Here is a 19,079-nt window from a genome sequence, read left to right on the forward strand (position 1 = left end):
GAAGCCTAAAGGCCAACCTAGGCGTAAAGAACTTCAGCAGATTGGTTTGCTTTGCTGTGTGAAACTGAGCCAAGTGCTGGATACCCCCTTAGCACACGAGTGTGGAGACTGCGGACTCTACATTTAGACAGCTAGCCAATTAAGAAACTTATCAATACACACACACACCGGTGGAAGTTCTCACGTGTGAATACACATACATAGGCACACAAATTGAACTGTGTCCCTTTAATGTCGAGGCTGTGTTTATCCGAAAATTGATGCCCACCTGCACTGCGACGCCGAGCTGAATCTCTGGCTGGATAGAAATAGCGATCAACCCGCTACGGCCGGGGCTCCACGCTGCTTTCCTTATTTTACAAAAAACAAACCAAAGCAAACAAACAAACAAAAAAAATTGAAACTAAAATTAGTGGGAATTTTTCTTTTCAAATCCAAATAATTCCCCAAAATGCTAAAATGGAGGGTAAATGGAGTAAAAAAAAAAAAAAAAAAAAAAAAGGAAAACCCCCAAATATTTAAACATTATTGAAAAAAAAAAAGAAAAAAGCGAATATGTAAATTTGCGGATCTGCAATTATGCATCAATTGTAGCTTTAAATTGTAATATCACCACTAGATGGCAGACATGTCTTAGTTGTGCGCACTGGATCTTATACTGTCCTATAGTACAATTTGAGTGGGCCTGATAGTTGATTTTTGTGGAAAAAAATGCACAAAACGATTTCTTGCACTTAATATTGGATTCTTTTTCAGCAATTTTATGCCGTCCTTGACTGATCATTTTTTATGCAAGAGAGCCCTGGAGGGGCGGATCACAGTATGTGGTTATTTTGTTATTTATTTTTGGACATATATTGTGAAATGCATTATGAAAAACAAAATATCTTAGGGACATGTATTCTGTGAACATATGTACATATTTAAAATGGCATTTTTGTCATACATCTGGTTAGGAAGTGCATTGTGCTATGTGGCCCACGAGTAGCACTGATGAAAAATCGTAACCCCTACCAACATTTAACTTGCCCATCCCTGGTCTACACCCCCCTTTCAAAACACTGTTAAATTGTTCGCTTAAATTGTTCGTCAAGAGGGAGGGACAAGGGGGGGGGGGGGGGGAGAAGAATTTTAGGGCATTGTCAGAGCTATTTTGTATATTAAAGCAAAAACATCAATCACTTTTACAACAACCAAAGATGCATTCAGTCTCAGGACAACAAGTGCATGATTTTGTATTTTGTGTATGGATTCTTTTTTACCTTTAATGGGTGGGTACAGAATGTACTAAAATTCTTGAGTGATCCACGTTGGTGGTTAAGCCTGGTGCAGGGCCTTGCCACCTGGTGGCGCTGTGTGACAGCTTTCAAAGTTGTTCATGACTCAGCTGAAGCTTCACCCTCACATGTCCCCTGTGCTGCAAACGCCCCCCCCCCCCCCTTTGCCCCCTGCAGACCAGCTGCAACATGACTGAGACATCCCTCTCTTTGTTGTGTTCATGTTCAATGTGGTGAATCATGTAAATGGCCATGTTGACAAACACCCGATTGACTTCTACACAGGGTTTCTTTAACAGGGTCAGCAGCTGCCGGGCAAGGATTTGTTTGGAGGAAGCCATTTTGAGGTTTATCTTATAAATACAAATGTAAATGGTTGCAGTGCACTCTTCTTTTCCTTTCGGCTTTTCCCTTCGGGGGTCGCCACAGCGAATCAATTGCCTCCATCTAAACCCTGTCTTCTGCATCCTCTTCTCTCACACCAACTACCTTCATGTCCACCCTCATTACATCCATAAATCTCCTCCTTGGTCTTCCCCTAGGCCTCCTGCCTGACACCTTATCTCCAAAATCTCTAAAATGGTTGCAGTGCACTCTCAAGGGTAAAAAAATGGCAAGTTTATAACATTATTTTAATGACTACTTAAAGAGAAGTCAACCTAAACATATTTTTTTCAAGAATATGTTCTATGCAAGCCCACTAGTTAAAACAAGGCATTCTGATAAATATTGCTTTCGTGGAAAACGAGTTTTTTAAAAATTATTTATTTTTCATCTAACCTTTAACAACAATCATGTTTTTTTTTATCATAGAAGAATACAAAATGTACATAGAATTTAGTGCGCAATACAAAGTAAAGTTCCATGAAACAAAATAACAATAAAAAGAACACATAAAAAAAATGAAGAAAGAAAGAAATAAAAGAAATAAAAATTGCTATGGCTTTGCACATAACATGTAATTGTCAATAATACAGACAGGATTAATGGCATTCCTACTTTTCATAAGTCTCAGGGTCTTCGAAAAATAAACAAACTCGTTGTGAAAAGTTTCTCAAATCATTTGTTGGGGATATGGTACCAGAGAGATTTGTTATTTAAGAAAGATTTTAACCAATTGCTTTTCAGGTTTTCCATTTATGAAATCAAAATCAATAGCCTGAAGGCCACCGTCTTTGTACTCTTTGATCATTTCAGTTCTTTTTATATAATGAGCTTTTTTTCCTCCATGCATCCATCCATTATCTATACCGCTTATCCTCACAAGGGTCGCGGGGCGTGCTGGAGCCTATCCCAGCTGTCTTTGGGCAGTAGGCGGGGGACACCCTGAATTGGTTGCCAGCCAATCGTAGGGCACACAGAGACAAACATCCGCATTCACAATCACACCTGGGGGCAATTTAGACTTACCATGCATGTTTTTGGAATGTGGGAGGAAACCGGAGTACCCGGAGAAAACCCACGCAGGCACGGGGAGAACATGCAAACTCCACACAGGGAGGCCGGAGCCGGGATCGAACCCACGACCTGCAAGTATCAATTGTCTTCCATATATTTTAAGTTCTCACTTTCAGTAGGATCTTCGGATATATGTATTCCTAAATATTTCACGGTGGATGTTATGAGGATATTGTATGCTATTGTGAAGTCACAGTCATGAATTGGCAGTAAACTCACATTTTTTAAGGTTTAGCTTTAGGCCCGATGCTTCAGAAAAAAATGTTAATCATTTCAATCACTTTGGGAATTTCAGCCAACTGTTTCACAAAAATAGTTGTGTCATCCGCTAGTTGACTAATAAGTAGTTGATATCCAATTGCATTTAAAGGAGCAATGTCAGAGTATTTGAGGGAGATTGATAACATCTCTGTAGCAATAATAAAGGGAAAAGGTGAAATGGGACAATTTTGTCTCACCCCACGTTTGATTGCGAATTGGGGCGAGGTACCTCTAGGTAAAGAAATTGAACTATTCATGTCGGCATTAAGGGATTCTTCCGAAATCAGTCACCAAATCCAAATAATTCTAAAGTGCGAAAAATAAAATAGAGTTCAAGTGAGTCGAAGGCTTTATAGAAATCCAGATAAAAGATGTAACCATCATCATCTATTAAATGGCTATATTCCAAAATATCAAGGACTAGCCTTGTTGTGAATTGACCTTCCTTTCATAAATCCAGACTGTGAGTCACTTATAATTGTATGCAAATATTTTTTTCAATCTATTTGCATAGACAAGGGAGATTATTTTATAATCATTGTTTAGCAAAGTAATAGGTCTAAAACTATCTAATAATTTAGGGTTTTTACAAGGTTTAGGAATAAGAGTTATAATGCCTTGTTTCATGGTATTGGGAAATGTCATACTTTCAGTTGACTCTTCCAGCATCTGAAAGAATGGCTCTCTTAAAAGGTTCCAAAAATGCTTGTAAAAATTTGCAGTTAAGCCATCACTCCCCGGTGATTTATTTAATGATAAACTCAATGATGCATTTTCCACTTCAACATGTGTAATGTTAGCGTCACAAAGATCTGCCAAACTGCTTTGAATTTTGGGGATAAAGTCTTTGTTTTTTGTTTTTTAATATTCAACTTTACTAGAATTGAAGGAGGAGGAATACAAGTCATTGTAAAAGGGGAGAATTTCTATAACAATTGCAACAGGGTCAGTTCAGGTCACGGCTGACCTGTTTGCTGAAGCCAAACCGTGATTGGCCGTTATCTGAGCCCTGAGTAGTTGTGATGTTATTTTCAGTCGACAGAAATGACAACATGGCCGCCCCCTGAGATGGCTAAAAACGGATGGATTTTGCTGCTCAACTCATATTCCACAAATGCAATATTAATCAGAATGCTGTGTTTGGACTAGTGGGCTTGCTGGCAACATAATCCTGAAAAAAATATGTTTGGGTTGGCAGCTGTGGAGCAATCGGGGCCAATCCTAAGGACACCATAAATGTTTACACTGATGAGCCTAGATTAAGAAATATCATTACATGAGTCAATACTGCACTTCTCCAAATAGTGGCCGGGGGCGTTTATCTACTTGAGGCATAAGTGGGGTGATGCATGGATTTGGAGACTGGCTGCTATTATTAGACTGTTTTTTTTGTTTGTTTGTTTTTGGTTCATATACCTTTCAATTCAATATCTTGAAACTGATATTGTGTTCATATTTACTTTTTATCTGAAGATCTCACAGTGTTTGATAGTCATCAATGGTATGGTATTAATCAGCAAATAAAGTGAAGCCACCGTGTGAAAACATCTCACCTTGATCTGAGGGACGGCTACATAAGCATTCTATAAAGATTTTGACTTTCTTCTCTGAAACACAAGAGGTGACTTGAAGGTGGAGCCAATGAGTGAGAGTGGGCGCAGCAATTTCCTCTCCCTTACACACTTCAAATCGTAGGTGTTTGCATACCATATATATCCAGCACTTGCGTCATACCATGCGCTGACACGGAAGAGATTTCTCTGACTAACTCAGCAGCAGCAACAGCAGCAGCAGCAGTAGTGGTGGAAATGTCCATATTTGGTCTAATGACCCAACCAAGAGTTTTACAAGATTTATTAAACTCGAAAAGTGGACCTACATACGGTTAAGGTAATACTTCCGGAATGCCTCGGGCTCAGTATTGTACATTGAAAGACATCAAATGTACACACAGTGAAGGACAGAGAAAACAGCTGTGTTGTCATGGACAAGAGGCTTCTTATGACGAGCCACGTGGGTGACTCTGCCTCCATGGCAACCTCAGAATCCACCACAAGAGCTGTTGGGTGGGTGAGAAAGAGAGAACAGAAAATGTTTGAAGTGGGAAAAACCTGCAAGAGTCTCACTTTTCTTTTTCATTTGTGTCAAGGCAAACGTGTCAGTTCATTCCGTAAGCCATGCGACAAAAGTAAAACGCTTTAAAGTCAAAGCTCCAAACATTGCTTGCAGTGGCGTTAAAACATTTCAGTCTGTATCTCCTCATATGTGGCTGGGGGAAATGTTGTACTCAACTGCAGAAAGGACCGGGAGCCCATTGAGGAAAGGACTTTATCTGCATTATACTGGATACCATGAATTAAAATAAATATATTCTATAAATAAATTAAATCATTTAATACACATTTAATAAATTAAGCAAAAATAATATTGGAATAAAATATGTTCAAAATCTGTTGAATTAAATAAATGAAAATACGACAAATATGATAATATTAAAACAACATATACAGTTCATTTGAGTAAGGCAGCTGACATCAATGTGCCCCCTCGCTGGCAACCGCTAGCCCCCAAGGACCACCTGAGTAGCTGGTGGGCCTGTTCTAAAAATAGCTCATCAGTAGCATGCTTCTTTTTGTGTAAAAATAAATAAATAAACGGCTCCACTTAGCAGTAAGCTGCATTGCCTTTTTTGTTGCTATTATTCAAAATCCCACTTGCATTAGTGTACATTTGGTCATGGAAATACTGTACTAAAAAAAAAAAAAATTAACAAAAAAAACCCCCAAAAAAACAGTACAGGTCAAAGGTCAGTATTGTAGTGCATGACCGAATCATAGCTTCCATAGAGAAAAGCTAGGCGGTTGAGATGATTTCCCTCCAAATAGTTTGAGCAAATTATTCCTTATCATTAAGCATTACCCAAGAGGTAACTCTCAGTTTCAAAATGGTTAGTGATCCCTGGACTAAGAAATAACTATTTCTGGCCTTAAATGTGTCTTAATTGAATTAAATATCTTTATTTCATACATTGACCCCTTATTTTTGGGGTCACGACAGTGAGACTTGTAAGGGCGTGACGGGGACGATTGGGCCCCCGATCAGAATCAAAGCTGTGTCTTGTTCTTGGACTTCTTGCCCATAACAAATACCGTGTTAAGAAATAAGGGTGTTCATTTGTGCACTTTACACAAGCGCACAATATAGGCCTCAGTTCCATGAGCAACATTGTGGTTGTGTCAGCGGACTTGCAGCCGCATGTCTTGGATCTGGTGGTGTGTTTGCTCCTAAGGTAGGAGAAGATGCCAGTGAGGGACTGCTAGGAACGTCTCATCAGAAGAAGTTTCATCTCCCGCCTCCGACAGAACTTCAACCGCGTCCCGGGGAAGGTGGCGGATACCGAGTCCGACTGGCCCACGTACCGTTCCTCTTTTGTTGAGGCGGCTGACCAGAGCTGTGGCCACAAGATGGTTGATGCATGTCGTGGCAGCAATCCCTGAACCCGACTGCATTATCGGTCCACTCTCGTCAAACCAGAAAAACTCTATGACACGGTCAGCCATCATTGCACTCTTTTCAATTATTTATTACCTATTACATACTTTTAAGTGGGCCTAGCTAAAGCTGCCTTTTGATGGTAAGGCATGCATTTACCGTGGATGTGTATAAGAACCTGCTTTCACCTCCTTTCCTGGGTTAATAAAGTAGAAGCAGGCCTGTTTTTCAAAGGACAGGACCGACTAATGAAGTGGACAGGAAATCAATATGCATTAGTGAGAACGTCCTACAACAGGGCTAATGCAAAGTCTTGTGCAGACTAATGGAAGGAAAGCACTTGTGCGCTTGCCTTTTTTTCCCCATAATGCAATCAGACACAAAGTTACAGGGGTACATGTTGATCATGGTCTTTGAATTGCCACTTCTCAATGCTTGTCGATGTCTGTAGACTGTGTGCTGGATAAGTTTAATTACTGCCCATTAAGGTGGACAAAGTTTTGATCTCAAGGGCCACATTTAAATTTTCCAACTGACAGATGGGCCAGGTCATTTGCAGATGAGGATAAAGAAAAAAAAAATTATTTAGTTTATTTTATATGAAGTTTATTCATTTATATAAAAAATGCATTTATATGTTGCATTATTAACAATGAATGAATTTCAATTTTAATTGAATTGATTAACTAATTCATCCATCCATCCATTTTCCGAACCGCTTATCACTCGGGTCGCGGGTGTGCTGGGGCCTATCCCATCTGTCTTCAGGCAGTAGGCGGTACACCCTGTTACAAAATAAAATAACTCTAAGTAAAAACATTAACTCGAGTAATTTGTTTTACTTCCAATAAATTGATTCACCAATTATTTAATGGGATAAATGAATAAAAACACAAATAAGAATACAATACATGTCAAATACTCTATGTCAAATATTTTTTCATCAAATTTTTGAATAATGATCTCATTTTGATTTACAATAATATTACCAAATACCATAACCAAATATTTAATGGAATAAATCAAACTTTTTGAATGTATATATATTCATATATACACACACACAGAGCTGGGCATACCGCGTATGTGACAGATTGGTCCGCTTATGACGGGCGCCCATTTTTTAGGGCTAAACATTTGATGGGAAACTATTGGGAAATTATTTATGAACAAAACAACAAAACATGAAAACATTTTAATTAACCAATTTTAATGAAAAAAAATACAATCAATCTTATCAGGGACACTTGATAATGTGAATGCTTGTTGAGCCGCATAAATAAAGTGGGCCGTACGTGGGGTACCTCGGGTCAAACTTTGCCTCGACCTCATCTGACTTTGGCTGAGGAGAGATGGGGACTAGTTGCCAGTCAATCGCACGAATAGACAAACAACCATTCACATTCACACGTAAGGACAATTTAGCATCTTCAATGACCTTAACGTGCTTACTTTTGGCGAAAACCTACACAAGTACATGACATAAAATGTAAAATCGAGATTCAAACAGAACCTAAGATTTGGGAGGCCAACAAGTAATGCACAGCTTCCCAGTGCTGCCTGCACATTATTTGTTTGCAGCAAAACAACATAAAACGCCTGATGAGCATGTGTGCACTGAGAAAAGAGAAGCAAATGCGGGCCCTTTTTCTTCACACCGACAAAAAGTTATTCCTTTGTGACTCAACAACATGAAGCTGACATTTTTGCTGTATCACTGCTTCGCCTGCAAAAAATACCCTCAGTCAGGTTCAGTTTTGTTCTTTTTTTATTACTCTTTTTTTTTTTTTGTAACACTGAAAAGTGTGCAGATAACGACTGGGGCATGGATTTGTTTGTAAAGCAACATGGAAAGAAAATTGTCTGTCACATCTACAGTGAACCAAAAATATTCTCACTTTTTAAGTACGAAACCTCTGCAGACTCTCATGTCTCTCTCGATGGTCACGTGTTTAACGTGTGTGACCTCTCTAGTTCTAATCCTTTTTATCACGGCTCCATTTTGCTGAGTTTTTCTTATCTTTTTTTTTTTTTTTTTAATCAGTCGAACGTAGGTGGGTGGATTGGGGAAGTGTATGGAAACCTCTGGCGGAGTGCTCAATTATGTAATAACTTTGCTTTCAAAGCTTCCAGCCTACATAATGTATCTCTATTGTCCAAAATTCCTCTCATCTCTTGATGTGCCGCTGTGAAAAGAAAAGAAAGAGAAACTTTAGAACTCTACATTGTTTTTCTATTATTAACCATAGGCTGTTTTTGTTCATTTGTAATTAAACATTCAATGTCAATTACCGGTAAATGTTTCGATCATCAAAACTTTGCGTGAGATTTGGTCTATTCAGCACATATACAAACCACACCCACCAAGTTAAAAAAAAAAAAAAAAAGTATGGTACATTATTTTGTACATTTAACGAGATTGTTTCAATGTTCGCAAACGCCAAACCAAATTGCCTCCAAAAAAACGAACGGCTGTCTCCTAGAAACAGCAAACTAAAGCTGAGGCTAAACTGCAACAGTTCAACTATTTCTACAGAGCTGCGAAACTATACAATTGACCAGTGAATACTGTCAATTTATGTGTTAAAGTCACAATTGTTTGGTGGTTTCAAACTAGCGCATTAAACTAGCAGACTTAGTAACTTATCGAAACAAATTCATGAACAGTAAACATGAGTTTGGTAGAGGTAAAGAGAGGTTATGAATAGACAAGAACATCCAGGAAACCTCTCGGAAAATTTGTAAACAAGCCACGTCATTGCTTATGCCGCTGAGGTTATCGATGGGCGGGAAATTCTTTGCTTGATGTTAGCTTGTATAATAACGGGGACTTTATTGAACAAAGCCACCACTACAGAAAACTGTTTTGTTAAACTCAGAATACAATGTTCCAAATTGTTATGCACAACAGTTTAAAACAATAAATGAGCTGTCATAAACTGTATTTCTGTATTACATAGCGATCATCGCCCCCCCAAAAAAAAAAAATTTTGAAAAAATGCCACATGTGGCAATTTACAAAACTTTCATTTGTCATCCGTCAGCGGCCTGGGCACCTGTCCATCATCGTCAGTCCATTTTTTTTTTCAAGCTGAACCAAACTGTAATCGTCAGTTGTTCAGTCCATCATGTTATTTTAACGGCGCTTCCGTCAGTAAATTTCACCGGTACACCAGTCCGTCTATCCTCAGATTTTCTTTTTCGAGGATGCGGCGCGGGAACTCAATAGGGTTGCGGTCAGGGGATTCATTTCTTTTACTGCCGGAGGTATAGGACTGCCGCACAGTTCTGAGGCTCTGGGTTCGAATCTAAAGTTTGCATGTTTTCCTCAAGCTTGTGCCGGTTTTCTCTGGGTACTCTGACTTTCCCCCACATTCAAATGACATGCATGTTTGGTTCACTGAAGACTCCAAATTGTCATCCATGCGCACTCACTTGGAAAACAGTGTAATTGAGGCACTGTTAATGCAGAATATTTACAGCCACAGTGAGTGACAACGACAGTCGCTTATCTTCAAAGGATGTGACACAGATTGTTATATCTCCACGAGACTAAATATAGAGCCTGCGTAACGTCCTGAAAACAAAGACAGCGCTGTAAACTTCCGCTTTCTTGCTCTTCCCACCACTTTATAAATATGCATAACCATTAAGCAGTAGCAAAATGTCATCCAAAGTCTTCTTATGGTAATGTTCTGTAATCTGTAAATCTATGCAAGCACCTTTACTTTTGTCATTACTATCCTTTCATCATTCTGCAACATTAAAGTTCAAATGTGATGTTACAATCTGTGTTTATGTCACACCTGCCTGTCCTTTTTCTGTTGTCTTATACAGAGCACCGTTGATGTCAAATGAAAAACATCCATCCATTTTTTGTACCGCTTGTCCTCATTTGAGTTTCGGGCAAGGAGAAATTGCAGGGCACATATATATACACACACAACTATTCACACTCACATTCACACCTATGGACAATGTAGAGCAGGGGTGTCCATACTTTTTGCTTTGAGAGAGGCCAACCCCTACCATAACCTCTCAGGAACATTCTGGATGGAGGAATGACGATGCAATGACATCAACAAAAATGATCACAATTGGTTGGTTGTTTGAGTCCAATTCTTATGTCAGCCAATCATAAGCCATGCTACTTACAGAATCACTTGTAAATTCCCAAATTAAATTACCGCACGTCTCATCTTGTCCTCTCCGGAATATGTTTGACTTTCAGCGGAACACACGGCAACTGTCCGTAACTAAATACGGCCAAACCGGAATACTTGGCATTGCTGTATACAGAACCATTGAAGGATCCAAGGGCCTCTTTGAAAATGTTCAGTTTTAATTCATTGAAGGGGAAGCCAACTCAAAATTGTCTTGACAGTAATGTTCTATGCAGACCTATTAGTCAAAAACACAGTTTTCTGATTAATATTGCATTTGTGGAATATGAGGTAGGCAGCAAAATCCAGCCGTTTTTATCCATCTCAGGGGGGCGGCCAATTTCAAAACAGAAAATGACATCACAGTTGCTCAGGGCTCAGGTAACAACCAATAGCTTAGCTTGCGAATGTCACATGACCAAACTCAGTAAACAGGTACCTGGGCAGGTAAAATAAAAACAAATAAATAAATGTCCACCTATAAAGGTTCAAATGTATTAGATTCATCCAGAAATTTTACCCAATTCAAATGGCACCCAAGTAAAATTGCTGTACTCAGCCAGTCTACTTTCCTGGTAGATAACATTGTCGCATAGGACAAGGTATGCAACGCACTAATGATCTTAGCAGACAATACACTCCAAAAGAGTGTCAGAGGTGTTCCCCCATGTGGTACGTGCTCCCTTCTGCCTCTGTGGCCTCTGATTCACAAGCGCCTTGCTCCCTGACCTGGGTGGGGGCTGATTTTCACAGCATTGTTCCAGGGCCCTCCGTCCAACGCCATTTTGTTTCATGAGTTGTACAGGAAGTCCAGCTTTTTTTTTTTCCCAGCGCTGCCAACCAAAGAGTTTTTGCAGGCGCACGCATACACACACGCGCGCACGCAAACACATCCTCTTTCTTTGTGCTTCCCTTAAACTCGAGTTCAGGATGATCCTCTCTGATGTGACGATGACCCCCACCACTCACGGGACAAAGCCAAGAACACGTCTGCTTTCCTTAGCAAGTCAAGACCTCTGACGTACGGTAAGAGGCACACACGTGCTAAGGCATTCCTGTCAGGATGTTGCAACAAAAAAGGATTAAAAGTACATTTTTTGACCTGCTCAAACATGAGAGGGAGAAGTGAGAATGAAAAAGGCGGCATGTTGAACATTTGTTTCGACAATAGCAAAGGGTTTTTATGATTTTGCCTGTATACAGTACCTACAATTTGGACAATTTTGTGCATTTCCCCCCCTAGCAATACAAGTCAGCAAATGCCCGAAGATCAAATGTCTCTGAAAGATATCTTGAGAAATTATTCTACAGCACAGGTGTCAAACTCAAGGCCCGACCGGGGGCCAGATCCGGACTAGCCCCATCATTTTATGTGGAAAGCAAATGCAACTCATGCGTGTCAACTTTCATGATCCTTGCTAAAACTGTACCAAAATTTCAAGTTTTCATGTGTTATAAATAATAAACGCAGTGGTGTGCACATAGAGACCTCAGGAGGTGCTAAAGCACTTCCCCCTCTGCCCTCTCCCAAAAAAGTACAGTTTGAAAATGTCATTACAATTTTTTTTTTTTTTAAACAGTTTACTGAGGTCAATGTTGACACAATCTTTTAGAAAAGTTTTGTCAGGTGAACGCAGCACAGCAGTGTAGCGACTGGAAGACAACGGTCGCAGTCAAGGAAAGTGGGACACACACAGGCACCTCCTCCCTGCTCCACCAACCAGGCAACTTTGTGCAACTCACACGTGAATCCAGCGAAATTGTATTGTTTGCCCTACCTGTAATTATTTTGTATAAATTAGCCGACTGGCCACCCGATTAGCTCGAAACGAAGCCCTCCGTGGTCCGTGCACTGAAAAGCATTGGACTTTGCATCGTTGTAATTTGATTTGTGAGGATTATTTTGACTTCAAAATGTGACGGAATTTTCACTACTATAACAATCTGCCTATGGCGTTAGATTTATGCTACAATTACGTACGCGTGATGTGAAATACCGCGTTCAAAAATGTGTTTCGCGTGTATGTAATGTGAAATACCGCGTACAAAAGCATGTTTTGTGCAAAACGTCCACACGCATGCACAAGATTGTTTTTACATTTGCGTGTTCTCTCCGCTATTGCATTTTACAGCAGTATGTACGACGTCTCGGAAGCTTCAAACACAAACAGTCGAAAGAAGGGTCAGTATTCTTCTGGATTCTAACATACTTTGTTGTTCTTATTGTTGGGAGTAATAATTCAGAAATATTTTTTTTCCAAATATATTTGTTTGGTTTTACTTTATTGTCTCTTGAGTCACCAGCAGTTTATTTTATTTTTTTTTCCAGTTTCTCCCCACCTCAATTAGATTGTAAACGGCCAATCAGAATTAGCCCTACTGTCTGACTTTTGATGTTAAATGTATATACATATATATACTGTTTGTGTTGACCTTGTTTTTGGGAAAAAAGTCAACGTTGTCACCAGAATTAAGGGATGGCATTGCATACGTGCCGCGCAACCAACGTTCTTGCAACGCACCGTCGTAAATGAATAGCAGTGACTAATAAAGCAAATCCCCTCTTTTTCATAGCCAGAAGGAACACGCCCATGAGGAATTGTGCGTTGTTCAAACACATTCCCGCAATAAAAGACACTGACAAGAATCTTTGGGAATCCAAGTGCAAAGACATGGCTTACATTCCATGTCATTAATTGGACTTCCTCTGTGAATGTGTTGCTTCAGGCCTCTGGAGGAGTGGGGCTTCCTCTCCATATGCTTCCTCCAAGGAAGGATGCCATCACACCTCCTCCTCCTCCCTGGAGGTTCCACCCTTTCCTCACTTTAATAAACTTGAGGCCCGGTCAGGTTCAGTGCTGCAGGATCCGGATTGGGTGTGCAGTGTAAGGTCTCATAGCTTTTCGGTGTGTGGTACAGAAGGTTAAGGCGTGTACGTCTATATGTTGATGTATGTGCCTGCTACATGTCTTTGTGCACCTAAATCATTCATTGAAATACCTCTGAAACGTCTTAGCATTGTTTCCAGGTATGTGTAATTCTCCTGTGGGTTTAAACTTAGGCAACACATGCTGAATCGCCACTGGCAATTGCCTATGGCGATTTAATATGTGAGAAAAGAAAAATGTAAACACCCCAAAATTATTTAAAAAATGCAGATAAACATTATATACAGGTTTTACACCAAAAATTGGGGGAAATGGGCATCAAAAAACCCATAAGAAAAAAAAAAAGATTAAAAAAAGAATATGAATATCCACGGGTGCCGAAGTGCGAATATGCGGGGGTCGACTATATTTATTTGCGGCTATAAACTAAGAATTGAAGTTGATTTTTTTTTTTTACGGGAAGGAAAAGGCGAAATTGATGTAGGAAGGGTTGATACATGTATCATGGTCATTGTAGTATAAAGCAGACAAATACATACACATGAAATCAGGTATCATTAGCTATAAATCAGGCCTTGCTCATATGTACAGAGTGCCTGCAGGTCTTCAATGCCAGTAATCATTAAACGGTGATATCGGCAACGGGCCACTTCAAACTCGTAAATAGATCGGATATAGGCACTAAATCGGAAATGGGCATCAAGTGCTGCAGTGTAAAATCCAGCCGACGTTACAATGGCAGCACAGTCCATGGTGCGGAAGGGAGCACTATCCACCCTCAGAGGCCCATCTATATCAACGCATTCACTTGTGAGTCACGTCGAAGACGAGGACAGAAAGCTCACTGGGCCATCGGAGGGAAAGGAAGAGAAGGAGGTGGCGGTGGTGGTGTGCGAAGAAGATGCGGCGGGCTCATGCAGAAGAAGCAGAGGGTTGCAACTTGTACATGGTGAATCATCTCATCAGGATCCCATGAATGCTCTGGGCACACACATAAAAAGAAAACACTCCCCCTCACCAGTTCTGAAAACGACTCTCCCACATAGATGAGAGTTTGTGAGCCTCCTGCTATAGGGCAAGTAGACTTTTACAGGCGGAGATTTGGAAGAAGTTGGAGTGTGAAAAGCCAGGGAGGAAGTCAGGGAAGCACAAGCCGCACAGGAGCTGAAGCTCTTTTAGCTTGTTTGCTTTTTATTGCTGTGTATTGTTTACTGCGGCAGTTAGTATCGTTTCCAACCTTAGCTATGACCACAACCTTGTCATCCTCTCATGTGATGAAGAACATCCATCCATCCATTTTCGATATCACTCATTTTCATTAGGTTTGCGGGCGAGCTGGAGTCTTATGCCAGCCGAATTTGGGCCAGAGGCGTCGTACGCCCTGCACTCGAAGGGCACGCTGAGAAATCTTTGGAGGAAGGAAAATGACCATTTTTTTTTACATTATTAGCCTAAAAGCCTCAACAGTCACTATAGTGTCCATAGGCAAATGAAAAAATAAATATAAATAGCTAAAGAGATCCGAAAAATCGTTCTTCAAATATCTTTTCACTCCAGGCAACAAAAATCTGTTCTCACATTGCCCAAAAATGGTCAAGTTCATTTAGCTCCGGTTGTGCTGGATTGAGTCCTAAAATTCTGTTGTTATGGTTTGATAGATATGAAAAGATTTATTTTCAGGGAACCTGCCCCCGAGTTGCTCCAAATGGACACAAAATGGCCACTTTAGTGCTATTATGGTTTAATAGATATTACAAATTTTGTTTTCAACTGACAACTCCCCGTATTCCTTCACTTCAGTTTAATTGGCAATTTAGCTCGTTAATTTGTGCTTTGAAATTGAATTTCTTTTTCTAATTAAAGGACCAACATTTGTCCTGGATAATACAATGGTTTTACGCTCTTAATAACGGCTCTACCCGGCTAACCAAAATGTGTGCAATGCCACTAAAAAAAGAAAGCAATGCATGCACTAATGTGTAAGCCAGGTCAGTAGTTGGCCATGGCACTTTGTAATGGAACACAACACATGAACCACAAGCACTTGTCCTTTGAATGTTATCCAACAGAGGCTTGCCATTGGGTTCAATCGATAAACGCAGAGGGGATCAAAAGTCACTATATTTGGTGCTAGTCACTTGTAGTCAGGGGTCTGGAACTCCACTAAAGTTGGCAAAATTGACTGAGGATTCTTTTCAAGTCTTTGCAGGCAAAAGTAAGCTGTTGTCATGCACACAATCCACCAAAACTACATCGATTTGATTGTTTTTTTTTTTTTCGCATATAGTTACTTCTCACAAAGTGTCCAATCAAATTTCTCTAATGGCATCTCCATTCCCCATGCTGATCACGACGACTAAGGGGCCATATTTGCCTTGGGACACCAGTTCTGTGAGTTTCTTTTTTGATCAGGAAAAACAACTAAAACTCTTCTAGGGGGCATACTGGTAATTGCCCAATATCCAGGTGATTGCTGAAATATGCTGTGGCAACACAGCCCTAAATTAATTTATGTTAGTCAAGTTCAGTCTGGGATTGCCTGGCAACCAATCCATTCCAGGGTGGATTCTGCGGCTCTAAAGGAAGGCAATGGAAATGGGCTCCAGCCCTAATGAGGACAAACACCCCAAAAATGGATGCCTGTGTTAGAGTAAGGACTGTCAAGTTTTAAAGGGATATATATATATATATATATATATATATATATATATATATATATATATATATATATATATATATATATATATATATATATATATATATATATATATTCATTCAATAACATTATTCAATAAATATAGGCTGCATTTGAGTTCGGGTGGAATTATGGGCATTCCCATGTTTACGCTGCAACTTCAGTTTCGTAAATTCCTACTTTTATTCTCCCATAATACTGGTGTACCTTGAGTTGTGTCCCAATTTACGAGATTTTCAGTTATGACCTGTTGCTTGGCTCATTTGTGTGCTTTGTGTTGCAAGTCAGAATCTGAGTTATTAGCAAGCTTATGTTGCCGCTTGAGTGAAGTGAGGAAAATACTGTAATAGCCTTGCATGTGGGCAAGGACAGCCATTAGTTGTCAATCGTTATTCATATGTAATAATATGAGGAGTTGTATGCAAACGGCACACAAGAAGAAAATAGGGACTGCCACGCTGGTGACACTGGTTATTACACCTGCCGCAGGTCACCCAGGGGTCACGAATGATGTTGTTGGCATACATACTTAAACTGTTCGTGCGCAAAGGGAAATTCCGTGCTGTTAGGCACCGCCTCTGGCGTTCAGTATGATGACCTAGAACTGGTTCACTTCTGTTCTGTAAATCTTGACTTTTCCCTTACGATCTTCAAAGAAGAAATCGTGACCAAAATAGCAATGATATCACGTTGTCGTCGAGTACACTGCTCTCAGCCACCAGGAGGCATATGTGCACGTATATGGGGATTGCATTGGTACGCGGTGATGTATTCATTCAATCATTTCTGAGGAGTGACAGCATCATTCAGGAGTCAAATTCAAAATATGCATTTGTGGAGTCCTTTATGTCATTTAGATATGGTAAAACACAACAAGTGAGGTATTACCAAGTGGAAAGTACAAACAGCAAGTAACTTGCATTTAGAACAGGAAACCGCAAGTGGGAAGATGAGGCGTGAGAATTTCCCCTACTCAAAAGAGAATTCCATTGTAAACTTTAGTATGAGGGTCAAGTGATACAAGGTGATTGAAGTGTGCGTCAAACTCGCATGGCATCCGGATTACGTCACGGCCATGGCTTGATGATGTGACATTCCAAAGACAACGGAATGCAAAGCAACCCGTTTAAATAGGAAGGTTGCACTTAATTACATTTCATGACCGATTTTTTTTCCTCGTCGTTCAGATGGGCCAGTAATGTTAAGTGATCATTCTTGTAACTTTAAGAATTAAGATTGCATGGTTCACAAAAAAAAAAAACAATTTTGGGTTAGGGTAAGTTCAACTTTGGGAGCTTACAGGTAGGTGGCAATTAAGAACCTTGACAGGCAGCGAAATTCACTTTTTAGTCGGAAATGTACAACTGTAATCTTGTAACATAACGATATTTTCCTGGAATGTAATTACTGCGGGCCAAATACTCCTCCAATCTAATATGCAAAGTGTACGATGCTAAACAAGGATCAAACCCAACTTCACTCAATGTCCACAACCTGACTTGTGATTAATTTGTGGCTGCTACAAAACAAAGTGCCACAGGGATTTTTTTTTTCTTGCTTTGGCTTGCTTACAAGAGCCATGTCATCCACTGTGTCAGCATATAATGGCACTAGTGAAGAAACAATGGATGAGGTCACATTTAGGCTTTTATTCCAGGGTTGTTTGGAACATAAAGACAGTGGTGGTGGGGGTTGTAGAAAAAAAGCAGAGGGGAGGAAGGGGAGGACTTTTAAGACCTTGGTTCCCACTCATTCACAACAATGATGAGAAAAAAGCAATGCAGTAAACAAAAGCTAATCATAACGCATGCATTTTTAGCTGCACTATGATTGCTATGTCATAACTTTCAACACATTAGTTACTCCAATAATTACGCTACGAATAAACCTTGGGAAACACCTCTCAATGAGTTGCTATTGATTCCTTTCCATTGGCAAAACTACATGCTATGCAATAATACAGCAATCCCACCACATTTGCGGCTAAATTGGGGGTCGGCAACTCGGAATTCTACAGCCACGTGCAGCACTTTAGCCCCCGCCCTAGTGGCTCCCTGGATTTTTTAAAAAAATATGGAGAGCGGGGGTATAATTTTTGTTTTACTACGGTTTCTGTTTCTTTGATTAAAACAAAAAAAAATTGTGCACTTTCAGAAATGTTAGCTTTTAACCTCATGCTACAAGAGCAGACAGCACAAACGTTTTGAATTTATTCCTTGTCATGTGTGGAGTCTCTCACATTTTACAAATGTGTTAAAGTGTTAAAAATCAGTGTGTGTGTGTGTGTGTGTGTGTGCATGTGTGTGTTGGGTGACCATGTGTGTTTAAAGTGATCTTGATCTGACTGCTGCATTCAATGTGATTTTTTTTTTGTTTTTGTTTTTTGTCTACAGGACTCTTCTAAAATGGAAAAGCAACCAAGACATTGTTATGGACAAGGACATGCTGAAAACTCATACTTAAAAAGTAATTTCTGCAAGGTTTTTTAATGTCTTTTGCAAAAAAAAAAAAAAAAAAAAAAAAAGACAGGTATGCAGGAGTGAGTCATCACAGGCGTTTCTTTTTGGTACTTTCACTAAACGTCAAAAAGCAGCCACCAAGTTACGATGGATAGCTGTCATTGTTCTTGACATAATCCCTTAAGAGTGCCACTTCCAATGACTCATTGGGGGGGTTGTGTGGCAAGCGGGCGAGTGAGCGGCGAAGGTGCGATGTTCTTGGCATCGGGTGCCAAAGTATAATTTTGCTCTGTCACAATCCACCATTGTTTATTTAAGAGTCTAACAGTTTAACAGTCTGTCAAGCTACATGGGGGCCCTGATGCAAACTGTCATTAAAAAAAGGA

The sequence above is a fragment of the Filicampus tigris genome, chromosome 5 (genome assembly GCF_054856515.1).
Source record: "Filicampus tigris isolate MCC_2025a chromosome 5, RoL_Ftig_1.0, whole genome shotgun sequence".
Taxonomy (NCBI): domain Eukaryota; kingdom Metazoa; phylum Chordata; class Actinopteri; order Syngnathiformes; family Syngnathidae; genus Filicampus; species Filicampus tigris.